This window comes from Palaemon carinicauda, chromosome 11 (assembly GCF_036898095.1).
Source record: "Palaemon carinicauda isolate YSFRI2023 chromosome 11, ASM3689809v2, whole genome shotgun sequence".
Lineage (NCBI taxonomy): Eukaryota > Metazoa > Arthropoda > Malacostraca > Decapoda > Palaemonidae > Palaemon > Palaemon carinicauda.
In genome coordinates, this window is record NC_090735.1 from 10,954,304 (window position 1) to 10,971,987 (window position 17,684).

The 17,684-nt window shown below is 36.7% G+C and overlaps 9 non-coding genes across 9 annotated transcripts; 1 reads left to right on the top strand and 8 right to left on the bottom strand.

The window, feature by feature from the left end:
* Positions 1-460: 460 nt before the first annotated feature.
* On the bottom strand, positions 461-533 carry TRNAK-UUU (transfer RNA lysine (anticodon UUU)). Its single transcript has one exon. It is a non-coding gene; the product is annotated as a tRNA-Lys (tRNA).
* Positions 534-1,950: 1,417 nt separating this feature from the next.
* TRNAK-UUU (transfer RNA lysine (anticodon UUU)) lies at positions 1,951-2,023 on the bottom strand. Its single transcript has one exon. It is a non-coding gene; the product is annotated as a tRNA-Lys (tRNA).
* A 2,007-nt stretch (positions 2,024-4,030) lies between these two features.
* On the bottom strand, positions 4,031-4,103 carry TRNAK-UUU (transfer RNA lysine (anticodon UUU)). The gene has a single exon. It is a non-coding gene; the product is annotated as a tRNA-Lys (tRNA).
* A 1,378-nt stretch (positions 4,104-5,481) lies between these two features.
* Positions 5,482-5,554, bottom strand: TRNAK-UUU (transfer RNA lysine (anticodon UUU)). The gene has a single exon. It is a non-coding gene; the product is annotated as a tRNA-Lys (tRNA).
* Positions 5,555-6,806: 1,252 nt separating this feature from the next.
* On the bottom strand, positions 6,807-6,879 carry TRNAK-UUU (transfer RNA lysine (anticodon UUU)). Its single transcript has one exon. It is a non-coding gene; the product is annotated as a tRNA-Lys (tRNA).
* A 1,392-nt stretch (positions 6,880-8,271) lies between these two features.
* Positions 8,272-8,344, bottom strand: TRNAK-UUU (transfer RNA lysine (anticodon UUU)). Its single transcript has one exon. It is a non-coding gene; the product is annotated as a tRNA-Lys (tRNA).
* Positions 8,345-9,664: 1,320 nt separating this feature from the next.
* Positions 9,665-9,737, bottom strand: TRNAK-UUU (transfer RNA lysine (anticodon UUU)). The gene has a single exon. It is a non-coding gene; the product is annotated as a tRNA-Lys (tRNA).
* A 1,923-nt stretch (positions 9,738-11,660) lies between these two features.
* Positions 11,661-11,733, bottom strand: TRNAK-UUU (transfer RNA lysine (anticodon UUU)). The gene has a single exon. It is a non-coding gene; the product is annotated as a tRNA-Lys (tRNA).
* A 5,370-nt stretch (positions 11,734-17,103) lies between these two features.
* TRNAK-UUU (transfer RNA lysine (anticodon UUU)) lies at positions 17,104-17,176 on the top strand. Its single transcript has one exon. It is a non-coding gene; the product is annotated as a tRNA-Lys (tRNA).
* Positions 17,177-17,684: the final 508 nt, after the last annotated feature.

Sequence of the window (17,684 nt, forward strand, 5' to 3'; positions counted from 1 at the left end):
CTTACATAACCGGAAATTTCTTCACTAAGGGGTTAAATAGTGCATTGAACTTATTCAGTGGCTACTTTTCTCTTGGTAAGGGTAGAAGAGACTCATTAGGTATGGTAAGCAGCTCTTCTAGGAGAGGGACACTCTAAAATCAAACCCCTGTTCTTTAGTCTTGGGTGGTAGTGCCATAGCTTCTGTACCATGGTCTTCTTGCACGAGTGTACACAAAAGCTATTTTCCCTTTTGGAACCCTTGGGCTTAAACCAATCCTGCTAGCCAGCCTCCAGTGGTTATTCAAGAACATTCAATAGCTCAAGGGTATAATTTTTGTTCTAGATTTTTCCAAGCATGTCATGTTTAGATGTGTGTAGGAAGGAAGGTTATCCTATATTAACCTCTGTCTGTGATGCTTAGTTTCTTTACTTCATTGAAATTCATTCAGATAACAAATGACAAAGCTTGAAAATATATTCGCCCGGACAGGGACTTGAACCCTGGACCCTTAGGTTAAAAGCCTAATGCTCTACCGACTGAGCTATCCGGGCTTGATTAATATGATAATGACAAGCTTTTTAAATGCCTCTATTTTCATTGGTAATCTTAAATGGCCTTTTTTTTCTACAATAACTCCAGCTGCTTCACTCCATTTTGTCTATGCTTCTTTCACTTACTGTTCCAATGTTTTCTCAGTACCTCCCTCCTCTGTTGTTCTATATCCAAAGTAGTTAAACTCCTTTTTCTGTTTTAGCACTGTACCATCTTCCACTTGAATGTATATTTGATGGAAAATGCATTTAAAAAGACTGAGGAGCTCAAATGCAAACCAAAAGAAGCTGGAAATTAGAATCGAAAGCAATAATGAAAGGGTTCTGACTTGCCCTGATTCTATTACTTTTGTGAACAACAAGAAAACATTCATCAACAGAGAATGTAACTCATAATTGTTTCCAGATAGGGTAGTCATTTGTTGCACACATAAATGCTGTCTCCTATACAAATTGTGAAATTGGTTAGCTTACAATCTCCAAAAGTTGAAGAGGTTTCGTTTTGTTGGAGGAATCCTTTAAAAATATGAATGATGACGGAATGGTTGAATGGGGGCCTTTTCCAATTCTCCTTAAACTAGAATTTCTTTCCTCCATCAGCACTTTCTGAGAGGGAAGAAAGTTTACTGGATGGTTAAGACACCAGCCACTTGGTGATATACTACCCCTAGAGAGTTATTGGGTCCTTTGACTGGCCAGATAGTTCTAAATTGGATCCCCAAAAGGTGAGGGCTCATTTTTCCTTTGCCTACACATTTACTGAGTGGTCTAGCTTATTATTTACACATTCTCCACGTTTCTCATACATCGGACAACACTTACATAACCAAGCATTTCGTCACTAACGGGTTAACTACTGCACACTGATTGTTCAGTGGGTACTTTCCTCTTAGTAAGGGTAGAGGAGACTCTTTAGCTATGGAAACCAGCTCTTCTGAGAGAAGGACACTCCAAAATCAAACCAAAGTTCTATAGTCTTGTGAACTGCCATAGCTTCGATACTAGGGTCTTCCACTGTCTTGGGTTAGAGTTCCCTTGGTTGAGTGTACACTAAAGCATGATATTCTATTTGTCTTCTTATTTAGTTCCCCAACTGGGCTATTTTCCCTGTTGGAGCCCTTGAGCTTATAGCCATTCAGTTTTTCCAACTTGGTTTGTAGCTTTTTTCCAACTTGGTTTGTAGCTTGTAAAGTATTAATAATAGTACTCCCAGAATATAAATTATCTCCAGTGGTTATTGGAGAAAATTTGATAACTCAAGGACATCACTTTCTTCTATAATTTTACAGGCATAACATGTTTAGATGTGTGCAGAAGGGAAAGCCCTCTCCTCTGTTACCTTCTGTCTGTAATGCTTAGTTGCTTTACTTCATTGAAATTCCTTTAGATAACAGATGACAAAGCTTGAAAATATATTCGCCCGGACAGGGACTTGAACCCTGGACCCTTAGGTTAAAAGCCTAATGCTCTACCGACTGAGCTATCCGGGCTAGATTAGTATAATAATGACAAGCTTTTTAAATGCCTCTAATTTCATAATGAATCTTAAATGAATTTTTTTTCTCAAATAACTCCAGTTACTTCACTCCATTTTTGCCATACTTCCTTCACCCTCTATCTCACAGCTTTTTCAGTACCTCCACTTTCAATATTGATCCCAAGTAGCTGAACACATTGTTCTGTTTTAACACTGTACCATCTTCCACTTGAATCTTTATTTGATTAAAAAGCATTCAATAAGAATGAGGAGCTCCAAGGTAAACCAAGAGAAGCAGGAAATTGGAATTGAAACCAATATTGAAAGGGTTCTGGCTTGCCCAGAATCGATTGGTAGGGTGAGCAACAAGTAAACATTCATAAACAAAGAATAAAGCCCAGGATAGTCTCTAGATAGGGTCGCCATTTGTTGCAAACATGCAAATGTTGTCTTCCATACATAGTGTGAAACTAGTTACCTTACTAAGTCCAAATGTTGAAGAAATTTAGTTTCATTATAGAAATCCTTTGAAAAAATATGGATGCTGATGAGATGGTTGAATACGGGCCCTTTCCAATTCCCCATGAACTAGAATTTCTTTCCTCCATTGGCCTTTGCTGAAAGGGGAGTAAATTTGTAGGTAGTAGATTGGCCAAGAAGAGTGATTGGGTCCTATAACTGCCCAGATAATACTACATTGCATTCCTCTCTGGTTACTTCTCATTGTTCCTTTGCCTACATATACACCGAATGGTCTAGGCTATTTTTTACATATTCTCCTCTTTCCTCGCACCTGATAAATCTTTGATAAACGAAAATTTCTTCCCTAAGGGATTAACGACTGTACTTGTACTTGTTTAGTGGCTACTTTCGTCTTGGTAAGAGTAGAAGAGACCCTTTAGCTATGGTAAGCAACCTTCTAGGAGAAGGACACTCCAAAATCAAACCAGTCCTTTAGTCTTGAGTAGAACCATAGATTCTGTACCATGGTCTTCCACTGTCTTGGGTTAGAGTTCTCTTGGTTGCGTGTACACTAAAGCACACTATTCTATTTGTTACCATATTATCTTTCTTCACTGGGCTATATTTCCTTGTTGGAGCCCTTGGGAATATAGCATCCTGCTTTTCCAACAAATGATGTACCTTAGTAAGAAATAATAATAATACCCCCAAATATAAATAATCTCCAGTGGTTATTGAAGGACATTTGATAACTCAAGGACATAATTTTCTTCCAGAATTTTCCGGGCATGATATGTTTAGATGTGTGTAGAAGGGAAGTTTCTACTCTGTTGCCTTCAGTCTGTAATGCTTAGTTGCTTTACTTCATGGCTTTACTGTTAGTAGTTTGGCCAAGGCACCATCCACCTGCTGATATACTATCCCTGGAGAGTTATTGGGTCCTTTGATTGGCCAGATAGAGTCTATATTGGATTCTTTTCTAGTTACGCCCTTATTTTTTTTTTTGCGTACACATACACGAAATAATCTAGCCTATTCTTTACACATTCTCCTCTCTCCTCATACATCTGACAGCACTTACATAACCGGAAATTTCTTCACTAAGGGGTTAAATAGTGCATTGAACTTATTCAGTGGCTACTTTTCTCTTGGTAAGGGTAGAAGAGACTCGTTAGGTATGGTAAGCAGCTCTTCTAGGAGAGGGACACTCTAAAATCAACCCCTGTTCTCTAGTCTTGGGTTGTAGTGCCATAGCTTCTGTACCATGGTCTTCCACCGTCTTGGGTTAGAGTTCTCTTGCACGAGTGTACACAAAAGCTATTTTCCCTTTTGGAACCCTTGGGCTTAAACCAATCCTGCTAGCCAGCCTCCAGTGGTTATTCAAGAACATTCAATAGCTCAAGGGTATAATTTTTGTTCTAGATTTTTCCAAGCATGTCATGTTTAGATGTGTGTAGGAAGGAAGGTTATCCTATATTAACCTCTGTCTGTGATGCTTAGTTTCTTTACTTCATTGAAATTCATTCAGATAACAAATGACAAAGCTTGAAAATATATTCGCCCGGACAGGGACTTGAACCCTGGACCCTTAGGTTAAAAGCCTAATGCTCTACCGACTGAGCTATCCGGGCTTGATTAAAATGATAATGACAAGCTTTTTAAATGCCTCTATTTTCATTAGTAATCTTAAATGGCCTTTTTTTTCTACAATAACTCCAGCTGCTTCTCTCCATTTTGTCTATGCTTCTTTCACTTACTGTTCCAATGTTTTCTCAGTACCTCCCTCCTCTGTTGTTCTACATCCAAAGTAGTTAAACTCATTTTTCTGTTTTAGCACTGTACCATCTTCCACTTGAATGTTCATTTGATTAAAAATACATTTAAAAAGACCGAGGAGCTCAAATGCAAACCAAAAGAAGCAAGAAATTGGAATCGAAAGCAATAATGAAAGGGTTCTGACTTGCCCTGATTCTATTACTTTTGTGAACAACAAGAAAGCATTCATCAACAGAGAGTGTAACTCATAATTGTCTCCAGATAGGGTAGTCATTTGTTGCACACACAAATGCTGTCTCCTATACAAATTGTGAAACTGGTTAGCTTACTATCTCCAAAAGTTGAAGAGGTTTCGTTTTGTTAGAGCAATCCTTTCAAAATATGGATGGTGACGGGATGGTTGAACAGGGGCCTTTTCCAATTCTCCACGAACTAGAATTTCTTTCCTCCATCAGCATTTTCTGAGATTGGAGAAAGTTTACTGGTTGGTCAAGGCACCAGCCACTTGTTGATATACTACCCCTAAAGAGTTATTGGGTCCTTTGACTGGCCAGATAGTTATAAATTGGATCCCCAAAAGGTGAGGGCTCATTTTTCCTTTGCCTACACATACACCGAATGCTCTAGCTTATTATTTACACATTCTCCTCTTTTCTCATACATCTGACAACACTTCCATAACCAAACATTTCTTCACTAAGGGGTTAACTACTGCACGGTAATTGTTCAGTGGGTACTTTCCTCTTAGTAAGGGTAGAAGAGACTCTTTCGCTATGGTAACCAGCTCTTCTGAGAGAAGGACACTCCAAAATCAAACCCTTGTTCTCTAGTCTTGTGTAGTGCCGTAGCATCTACCATGGTCTTTCACTGTCTTGGATTAGAGTTCCCTTGGTTGAGTGTACACTAAAGCACGATTTCCTTATTTCGTTCCCCCACTGGGCAATTTTCCCTGTTGAAGCCCTTCAGCTTATAACCATTCTGGTTTTCCAACTTGGTTTGTAGCTTGGTAAGTATGATTAATACTCCCAGAATATAAATTATCTCCAGTGGTTATTGAAGAATATTTGATAACTCAAGGACAACACTTTCTTCTATAATTTTATAGGCATGACATGTTTAAATGTGTGTAAAAGGGAAAGTTCTCTCCTTTGTTACCTTCTGTCTGTGATGCTTAGTTGCTTTACTTTATTGAAATTCCTTTAGATAACAGATGACAAAGCTTGAAAATATATTCGCCCGGACAGGGACTTGAACCCTGGACCCTTAGGTTAAAAGCCTAATGCTCTACCGACTGAGCTATCCGGGCTAAATTAGTATAATAATGACAAGCTTTTTAAATGCCCCTATTTTCATAATGAATCTTGAATGGACTTTATTTCTAAAATAACTCCAGTTACTTCACTCCATTTTTGCCATACACAGCTTTTCCAGTACCTCCTCCCCTTTTAATATTGATCCCAAGTAGCTGAACACATTGTTCTGTTTTAGCACTGTACCATCTTCCAATTGAATGTTTATTTGATTAAAAAGCATTCCAAAAGAATGAGGAGCTCTAAGGTAAACCAAAAAGAAGCAGGAAATTGGAATTGAAACCAATATTGAAATGTCTGTGGCTTGCCCAGAATCGATTGCTAGGGTGAGCAACAAGTAAACATTTATAAACAGAGAATATAGCCCAGGATAGTCTCTAGATAGGGTCGCCATTTGTTGCATACACATAAATGTTGTCTTCCATACATATTATGAAACTAGTTACCATATTATGTCCAAATGTTGAAGAAATTTAGTTTCATTATAGAAATCCTTTGAAAAAATATGGATGCTGATGAGATGGTTGAATACGGGCCCTTTCCAATTCCCCATGAACTAGAATTTCTTTCCTCCATTGGCATCTGCTGAAAGTGGAGTAAATTTGTTGGTAGTAGGTTCGCCAAGAAGAGTGATTGGGTCCTATAACTGCCCAGATAATACTACATTGCATTCCTCTCTGGTTACTTCTCATTGTTCCTTTGCCTATATATACACCGAATGGTCTAGCCTATTCTTTACATATTCTCCTCTTTCCTGACACCTGATAAATCTTTGATAAACGAAAATTTTTTCCCTAAGGGATTAACGACTGTACTTGTACTTGTTTAGTGGCTACTTTCGTCTTAGTAAGAGTAGAAGAGACCCTTTAGCTATGGTAAGCAACCTTCTAGGGGAAGGACACTCCAAAATCAAACCAGTCCTTTAGTCTTGAGTAGAACCATAGCTTCTGTACCATGGTATTCCACCGTCTTGGGTTAGAGTTCTCTTGCTCGGGTGTACACTAAAGCTATTTTCCCTTTCGGAACCCTTGGGCTTAAAGCAATCTTGCCAGCCAGCTTCTAGTGGTTATTCAAGAACATTCAATAACTCAAGGGTATAATTTTTGTTCTAGATTTTTCCAAGCATGACATGTTTAGATGTGTGTAGGAAGGAAGGTTATCCTATATTAACCTCTGTCTGTGATGCTTAGTTTCTTTACTTCATTGAAATTCATTCAGATAACAAATGACAAAGCTTGAAAATATATTCGCCCGGACAGGGACTTGAACCCTGGACCCTTAGGTTAAAAGCCTAATGCTCTACCGACTGAGCTATCCGGGCTTGATTAATATGATAATGACAAGCTTTTTAAATGCCTCTATTTTCATTAGTAATCTTAAATGGCCTTTTTTTTCTACAATAACTCCAGCTGCTTCTCTCCATTTTGTCTATGCTTCTTTCACTTACTGTTCCAATGTTTTCTCAGTACCTCCCTCCTCTGTTGTTCTATATCCAAAGTAGTTAAATTCATTTTTCTGTTTTAGCACTGTACCATCTTCCACTTGAATGTATATTTGATGGAAAATGCATTTAAAAAGACTGAGGAGCTCAAATGCAAACCAAAAGAAGCTGGAAATTAGAATCGAAAGCAATAATGAAAGGGTTCTGACTTGCCCTGATTCTATTACTTTTGTGAACAACAAGAAAACATTCATCGACAGAGAATATATTTCATAATGGTCTCCAGATAGGGTAGTCATTTCTTGCACACACAAATGCTGTCTCCTATACAAATTGTGAAACTGGTTAGCTTACTATCTCCAAAAGTTGAAGAGGTTTCGTTTTGTTGGAGGAATCCTTTCAAAATATGGATGATGACGGGATGGCTGAATTGGGGCCTTTTCCAATTCTTCCTGAACTAGAATTTCTTTCCTCCATCAGCATTTTCTGATGGGAGAAAGTTTACTGGTTGGTCAAGGCACCAGCCACTTGTTGATATACTACCCCTAGAAAGTTATTGGGTCCTTTGACTGGCCAGATAGTACTAAATTGGATCCCCAAATGGTGAGGGCTCATTTTTCCTTTGCCTACACATACACCGAATGCTCTAGCTTATTATTTACACATTCTCCTCTTTTCTCATACATCTGACAACACTTCCATAACCAAACATTTCTTCACTAAGGGGTTAACTACTGCACGGTAATTGTTCAGTGGGTACTTTCCTCTTAGTAAGGGTAGAAGAGACTCTTTAGCTATGGTAACCAGCTCTTCTGAGAGAAGGACACTCCAAAATCAAACCACTGTTCTCTAGTCTTGTGTAGTGCCATAGCTTCGATACCAGGGTCTTCCACTGTCTTGGGTTAGAGTTCCCTTGGTTGAGTGTACACTAAAGCACGCTATTCTATTTGTTTCCTTATTTCATTCCCCCACTGGGCTATTTTCCCTGTTGGAGCCCTTGATCTTATAGCCATCCTGTTTTTCCAACTTGGCGTGTAGCTTGGTAGGTATGATTAATAGTACTCTCAGAATATAAATTATCTCCAGTGGTTATTGAAGAAAATTTGATAACTCAAGGCCAACACTTTCTTCTATAATTTTACAGGCATAACATGTTTAGATGTGTGCAGAAGGGAAAGCCCTCTCCTCTGTTACCTTCTGTCTGTAATGCTTAGTTGCTTTACTTCATTGAAATTCCTTTAGATAACAGATGACAAAGCTTGAAAATATATTCGCCCGGACAGGGACTTGAACCCTGGACCCTTAGTTTAAAAGCCTAATGCTCTACCGACTGAGCTATCCAGGCTAGATTAGTATAATAATGACAAGCTTTTTAAATGCCTCTATTTTCATAATGAATCATAAATGGACTTTTTTTTTTTTCTAAAATAACTCCAGTTACTTCACTCCATTTTGCCATACTTCCTTCACCCTTTATCTCACAGCTTTTTCAGTACCTCCTCCTCTTTTAATATTGATCCCAAGTAGCTGAACACATTGTTCTGCTTTAGCACTGTACCATCTTCCAATTGAATGTTTATTTGATTAAAAAGCATTCAAAAAGAATGAGGAGCTCCAAGGTAAACCAAGAGAAGCAGGAGATTGGAACTGAAAGCAATAATGAAAGGGCTCTGGCTTACCCAGAATCGATTGTTAGGGTGAGCAATAAGTAAACATTCATAAACAGAAAAAATAGCCCAGGATAGTCTCTAGAGAGGGTCGCCATTTGTTGCACACACCTTACTATGTCCAAATGTTGAAGAAATTTAGTTTCATTATAGAAATCCTTTGAAAAAATATGGATGCTGACAAGATGGTTGAATATGGGCCCTTTCCAATTCCCCATGAACTAAATTTATTTCCTCCATTGGCATTTCCTGAAAGTGGAGTAAATTTGTTGGTAGTAGGTTGGTCAAGAAGAGTCATTGGGTCCTAGATAATAATACATTGCATTCCTCTCTGGTTACTTCTCATTGTTCCTTTGCCTATATATACACCGAATGGCCTAGCCTATTCTTTACATATTCTCCTCTTTCTTCACACCTGATAAACCTTTGATAAACGAAAATTTCTTCCCTAAGTGATTAACGACTATACTTGTACTTGTTTAGTGGCTACTCTCCTCTTGGTAAGAGTAGAAGAGACCCTTTAGCTATGGTAAGCAACCTTCTTGGAGAAGGACACTCCAAAACCAAACCAGTCCTTTAGTCTTGAGTAGTGCCATAGATTCTCTATACCATGGTCTTCCACTGTCTTGGGTTAGAGTTCTCTTGCTTGCATGGACACTAATGCACAATATTCTATTTGTTTCCATATTATCTTTCCTCAGTGGGCTATATTTCCTTGTGGGAGCCCTTGGGAATATAACACCCTCCTTTTCCAACTAATGTTGTAGCTTAGCAAGTAACAATACTAATACCCCCCAAATGTAAATAATCTCCGGTGGTTATTGAAGAACATTTGATAACTCAAGAACATAATTTTCTTCTAGAATTTTCCCGGCACGAGTTGTTTAGATGTGTGTAGAAGGGAAATTTCTACTCTTTGCCTTCAGTCTGTAATGCTTAGTTGCTTTACTTCATTGAAATTCCTTTAGATAGCAGATGACAAAGCTTGAAAATGTATTCGCCCGGACAGGGACTTGAACCCTGGACCCTTAGGTTAAAAGCCTAATGCTCTACCGACTGAGCTATCCGGGCTTGATTAATATGATAATGACAAGCTTTTTAATGCCTCTATTTTCATTAGTAATCTTAAATGGTCTTTTTTTTATCTAAAATAACCGCAGCTGCTTCTCTCCATTTTGTCTATGCTCTTTCACTTACTGTCTCAATGTTTTCTCAGTACCTCCCTCCTCTGTTGTTCTATATCCAAAGTAGTTTAAACTCATTGTTCTGTTTTAGCACTGTACTATCTTCCAATTGAATGTTCATTTTATGAAAAATACGTTTAAAAAGTCTAGGGAGGTCAAATGCACACCAAAAGAAGCAGGAAATTGGAATCGAATGCAATATTTAAAGGGCTCTGACTTGCCCTGATTCTATTACTTTTGTGAACAAGAAAACATTCATCAACAGAGAATGTAACTCATAATTGTCTCCAGGTAGGGTAGTCATTTGTTGCACACACAAATGCTGTCTCCTATAAAAATTGTGAAACAGGTTAGCTTTACTATCTCCAAAAGTTGAAAAGGTTTCGTTTTGTTAGAGCAATCCTTTCAAAATATAGATGATGACGGGATGGTTGAATAGGGGCCTTTTCCAATTCTCCACGAACTAGAATTTCTTTCCTCCATCAGCATTTTCTGAGAATGGAGAAAGTTTACTGGTTGGTCAAGGCACCAGCCACTTGTTGATATACTACCCCTAGAGAGTTATTGGATCCTTTGACTGGCCAGAAAGTTCTAAATTGGATACCCAAAAGGTGAAGGCTCACTTTTCCTTTGCCTACACATACACCGAATGGTTTAGATTTTTATTTACACATTCTCCTCTTTTCTCATACATTTGACACTTACATAACCAAACATTTCTTCACTAAGGGGTTAACTACAGCACGGTAATTGTTCAGAGGGTACTCTCCTCTTAGTAAGGGTAGAAGAGACTCTTTAGCTATGGTAAGCAGCTCTTTTGAAAGAAGGACACTCCAAAATCAAACCACTGTTCTCTAGTCTTGTGTAGTGCCATTGCGTCTGCCAGGGTCTTCCACTGTCTTGGGTTAGAGTTCCCTTGGTTGAGTGTACACTAAAGCATGATATTCTATTCTTTTCCTTATTTCGTTCCCCCACTGGGCTATTTCCATTGTTGGAGCCCTTGAGCTTATAGCAATCCTGTTTTTCCAACTTGGTTTGTAGCTTGGTAAGTATGATTAATAGTACTCCCAGAATATAAATTATCTCCAGTGGTTATTGAAGAAAATTTGATAACTTAAGGACAACACTTTCTTCTATAATTTTACAGGCATGACATGTTTAGATGTGTAAAAGGGAAAGTTCTCTCCTTTGTTACCTTCTGTCTGTGATGCTTAGTTGCTTTACTTCATTGAAATTCCTCTAGATAACAGATGACAAAGCTTGAAAATATATTCGCCCAGACAGGGACGAATACACATTCTCCTCTCTCCTCATACATCTGACAGCACTTACATAACCGGAAATTTCTTCACTAAGGGGTTAAATGGTGCATTGAACTTATCCAGTGGCTACTTTTCTCTTGGTAAGGGTAGAAGAGACTCGTTAGGTATGGTAAGCAGCTCTTCTAGGAGAGGGACACTCTAAAATCAAACCCCTGTTCTCTAGTCTTGGGTGGTAGTGCCATAGCTTCTGTACCATGGTCTTCCACCGTCTTGGGTTAGAGTTCTCTCGCTCGAGTGTACACTAAAGCTATTTTCCCTTTCGGAACCCTTGGGCTTAAACCAATCCTGCTAGCCACCCTCCAGTGGTTATTCAAGAACATTCAATAACTCAAGGGTATAATTTTTGTTCTAGATTTTTCCAAGCATGTCATGTTTAGATGTGTGTAGGAAGGAAGTTTATCCTATATTAACCTCTGTCTGTGATGCTTAGTTTCTTTACTTCATTGAAATTCATTCAGATAACAGATGACAAAGCTTGAAAATATATTCGCCCGGACAGGGACTTGAACCCTGGACCCTTAGGTTAAAAGCCTAATGCTCTACCGACTGAGCTATCCGGGCTTGATTAATATTAAAATGACAAGCTTTTTAAATGACTCTTAATTTATGAGTGTCGGTGTTATTTTCTCAGTACCTCCCTTCTCTGTTATTATTGATCCAAAGTAGTTAAACTCATTATTCTGTTTTAGCAGTGTACCATCTTCTACTTGAATGTTTACTTGATGGAAAATGCGTTTAAAAAGAGAGAGTAGATCAAAGGTAAACCAAGAGAAGCAGGATATGAAATTAAAAGTGTTCTGGCCTGCCCAGAATCTATTAATATAGTCAACAACAAGTAAACTCTCACAAACAGAGAATATCTTTCAGGATGGTCTCTAGATAGTAAATATGGTAGTCATTTGTTGTGGACCATCAAATGCTGCCTTCATAGAAATTGTAAGACTAGTTATCTTACTATGCCCAAAAGTTGAAGAGATTTTGTTTCATTACACAGAATTCTTGGAACAACATAATCTAGGTGGTGACCAAATAACAAATGGGAGAATATGGATTCTCTCCAATCCCCATAAACTAGAATTTCTTTACTTCATCGACATTTTCTGAGAGGTCTAGATTACACAGGTGGTAGCTCTCAAAGTAATTCTATGTGAAATAATAGGGACGCAGCTCTCCAACGAGCCTATAAATGACACCATTTTCATCTTACTAACAGGAAATTTATTGATTTATTGGACCTATGTGTACTACCACATCACAAGATGCAACTCCTCTTATGATGAGGGACACCATCATTCTTGACTCATAATTACCATTACCAGTAAAGAGGTTAATATCATGAGAAATTAATCAGCATGAGAACTTTAACCCAAGACAGTAGAAGACCATGGCAACCCAAGACTAAAGAACAAGGGTTTGATTTTGGAGTGTCCTCCTAGAAGAATTGCTTACCATAGCTAAAGAGTCTCTTCTACCCTTACCAAGAGGAAAGTGGCCACTGAACAATTACAGTGCAGTAACCCCCAGGGGGATGGGGGAAGAAGAATTGTATGGTAATCTCAGTGTTGTCAGGTGTATAAGACAAAGAAGAATATGTAAAGAATAGGCCACACGGTGTGTGTGAAGGCAAGGGGAAAATGAACCGTAACCAAAGAGAAGGAACCAATGTATTACTGTCTGGCCAGTCAAAGGCCCCATAACTCTTTAGCGGTAGTATCTCATCTCTATAGATGCAGTACATATAGAATGAATGGCTTTGTGAAAAATTGCCACCTCAACAGAAGGTGAATACCGATCCTTTACTCAACGTTCTTAAGGCACTAATTAAATCTCTCTGTTTATATATAGCCATCATGGTACATAACAGCCTAGTGGTTCCACTGCCAGCTCACCAGACCATAGCAATATTAATGAAATTAAATTGTTCTTAAGAGAAAACACTAAGTAGAATATCTTTCAATAGTTGTGCGAATCATAATTACCACTGTGATAAAAACAAAAGCTTCAGAGTGTTTCAGTAAAGGCAGAGCTAAAGATCTAAACTAGCATCATGACTTCAAGACGTCAAAGCGTCTGAAGAATACTACCTAAAATCTTACCTATACAAAATAGAAAATAAGTAGGGGGGCAAAGAAAGCTTTATTTTAAAGGCGATAAAAAGCTTTTAACAGATTCAAAGATTCTTATCTACTAAAAGCAAATCTTTGCTACAAAATAAATAAAGGGATTTTATTCAATCTTGTATCTCTAGGAATCAGAACTTTGGGTCTGCTTAATGGTTTTTGTTTTCTTAATATCTATTTTAAATTTATGCTTTTCTCTTCCATAAATTAAATAATTCTAGAAAGATTTATGCATTACCACAACTGCTACAGTGGTATAATTTTCATATCCTCAAATTTGGCACTAATTTTTTTTCACATGGAGGAAAAACAATACTCCCGACTCTTTACCGTCTTCATGTACATAGTATAAGAGAGAGGTTCCACCTGTCATCCTTATACGATATGAAAACATTCTTGTTATAGAAAAACTAAAATTGAAACAACACCCGTGAAAGATTAGTTCACAGTTGTTTCTTACGTTCTTAGAATATAATGAAATGTCTATAATATAGTTGTTATTGAATAGCACTGCACAGTACTGATGATAGAGGGAAAGTGATTACTAGAATTGCAGTATCCATGAATCCACAATTGAAATGAATTGAAATAAAAAATAGCATACCACTGCAATTATAGATTAGCAATCTGAATATGAAAGGAGTCCGGTTTTATTAACGAATTTCCAACGCCATAGGAAAGATGGATCAATTGTTCCAGATAGTGACTTATGTCTACATTAATTCAATTCAAAGGGAGACAGGAGACACATTAATTAAGTCATCAGTCATCCATAGAGGTATCGTCACATGATAAACTAGAAAGAGTAATTATATGACTGTTGAGAACTAAAAATATGATCAATCTCATTTACCCAAATAATCATCTGCATAATTCCCGTTTTCTTTCACAAATTTAAGGACGTCTCTATACGGACACTTGGCTGTTGGATTGCATATCGACTTAAAGAACAGTTCTTAACATTTAAGTATCGAAATAATTACTTTAACCTGAATTGCACTATTTATAGAACTATCTATTTTCACTGATTTTGTTCTCTATTGGAAATAAATACCATCAAAAGCACCAATACGAAAAGACGAGCTTAAATCACCGATTAACTTAACAGCAAATAAAAGCAACAGCATACATACTTAGGCTATGAATCAATTACATAGAAATCTATAATGAAACAACAAATACAATGCGCTGAGTTCGGCTATTATGTTCCTAACTTACATCTCTGTCTATGAACAGGATAAGCCGTTTTCACGTCACAAAACATTTCATGATTTAATGTAAGTTGAATGGACCCCTAAACGGCAGATACTTAATAGAAACCTTCGGTTAAAACCCCACTGCTCTATAAACGGAGTCATGGAAGCCTAACATATTACTAATAAATCTCAATGATTAAAATAACAAGTATCAATAATGAAAAACTCTTGACCTTAGTTGGCATAAAAAAAAGAAGTTATCTAACTGCTGAAAATGAGGCATCATCTTCGATACACTGATAAGGAATGATTCCTCTTCAAACCTACTCGAGATAAGGCTTGACCTTCCTATCTCTCGCCACATACGTAATAAGTCAAGAATCTGAGCAGTCAACAAAAAATTCATTATATTTGTAAATACACCCAACATTCTTACAAATTTAACATTAATTCAGTAAAGTGTTAAACGCAATCTCATCAAGCCTTTGATATTGGCATAATTGCCTTGCAGAGTAAGTATGCATGCAATATTGCTTTTATAACAGCTATTCATCCTCAAAGGTTTCAAATGAAGTTGCTACTAGTATCACAAAAGATAAAGATTAGATTAATTTTCTCCGCCAACGAAGTTTGAAAGAGGTTATGTTTTCCTCCTCTTGTTTGTGTGTTTGTTTGTGAACAGCTTCCTGCCCCCAATTTTAATTGTAGAGTAATGAAACTTGCAGGGATTAACTTATGTAAAAAAGCTGGACATTATTAAATTTTGGAAGGTCAATGTCAAAGGTCAAGGTCAAAGGTCAAGCAAAATGTGCAATTCCCGTAATCAGCCAGAATTTTGAACATCGTTCTCACAGAGAATTCAAACTTGGTTCATAATTGGGTGTAGGAAAATCCACGTCAATCAATACATGTTAAGTTTAAAGGTCAAGGTCAAGGTCAAGGTCGAGCAAAAGGTCGAGAGATAAGCTGTCGCGGCGGAGGTCTGCGCTCTACTGCGAACCCGTGTAATGTATGATGTAAGGCAGTGAAGCATGATAACATATTGGCTAGTCAATAACGCATCGCGCATACATGCCCTAATTAATTTTGCGTAAGTAAATCGGTACTTAATGATTATTATTATTATTAACATTATTATTATTGTTATTATTATTATTATTATTATTATTATTATTATTATTATTATTATTATTACTATTATTATTATTACTAGCCAAGCTACAACCCTAGTTGGAAAAGCAAGATGCTATAAGCCCAAGGGCTCCAACAGGGAAAAATAGCCCAGTGAGGAAAGGAAATAAAGAAATAAATAATTGATGAGAATAAATTAACAATATATCATTCTAAAAACAGTAACAGCGTCAAAATAGATATATCCTATATAAACTATCAACAACGTCAAAAACAGATATGTCATATATAAACTATATTTAACAATATTTCATTACCTTAGACTCAAAGCCTTGTGTTTTCTCGGCATTTAAATTGTACATCATCCTATGATAACACATTATCTAGGTATGAGTCATAATACTTCCGGAAGTGTGCTCTTGACGAGATGTTCAGTCAGAACAAGATCATATTTTCTAACACATGAATATAATGCTGAATATAATGAAGATAAGAGAAAGGCAAGTCGTATGAAATTTTCAAAACCTCATAACTGATGATCAAGCGCACACAGGTTGGTAGAGATAAGTGTAGAGAGGAATCCTACTATTTGGGACGTGGGAAGTATTCGTGTTGGAACAAATATATATAGTATATACACACATATATATGTGTGTATGTATATATATATATATATATATATATATATATATATATATTATATATATATATATATATTATAAATATATATATATATATATATATATATATATATATATATATTATATATACATACATACATACATATATATATATATATATATATATATATATATATATATATAAATATATATATATATATATATATATATATATATGCTGTATAATTATATACTGTATAATAAAACAACAGGGAAAATGTGAATATATAAAGTATTTTCCCTTTTCCTTGTATCTTTATAGCATCTGAGCATGCATAAATGGAGTAAAAAAAAAAAAAAAAAAAAAAAAAAAAAAAAAAAAAAAAAAAAAAAAAAACCTGAACGAATAGTACAGTGGATGGCCCAGAATAGGAAACTTTAGAATACAAGATATGAGCTGTTGCATTTAAAAAAAAATAAAGGATGATGTGAAATAAGGTGTTGAAAAAATGAGGAAAAAAAAGGATACGAAGATGATATGGTCAAAACACTAGTGCACGAGAAAAGATAAACTAAAAAGGCTTTGTTGAATTCGAAGACAATACGTTAGTTAATGGGAATTACATTTCATAAGACATATAATGAGGAAGAGATTTCAACAAAGCGTGTGAGGGACCAAAGTGCTACTGATGAGACTTTTTGAAATGACTGATGACGTCCAAACAAAATTCATCTTTGAATCGGTAATCCAAGGAGAAATTTTATAGTAACTTTGCATATTCCAAAAACCAGCGAGAAATTATATTCTGCCACACACTTACTGTATATACAATATGTATACATATATAAACAATACTATATGTAGCCCGGATAGCTCAGTCGGTAGAGCATCAGGCTTTTAACCTGAGGGTCCAGGGTTCAAGTCCCTGTTCGGGCGATGCCTTTTGAGAGAGAGAGAGAGAGAGAGAGAGAGAGAGAGAGAGATTTCACAGTTTAAATACAAATGGGAGAGAGAGAGAGATTTCACACAATTCAACCAGCAAAGAACACAAATGAGAGAGAGAGAGAGATTTCACACAATTTAACTGGCAAAGAACACAAGTGAGAGAGAGAGAGAGAGAGAGAGAGAGAGAATTTCATAAGGAAATAGCAACACAATTATTGTATCTAATTGAATGTTCAAGTCAGTGGCCCGTTGAGATATCACCGCTAGAGTTACTGGATTCTTAGACTGGCCAGAGTACTATATTGGATTCCTCTCTCTGGTTACTGATCATTTTCCCTTTCCTTACACATATACCAAATAGTCTGGTCTATTCTTACCACATTCTCCTGTCCTCGCACACCTGACAACACTGCGATTACCAAACTATTCTCCTAAACTACTGCGCTGTAATTGTTTAAGGCAAAGATAATAGGTTTTAAGAGAAAGGGAGCTTTATTTT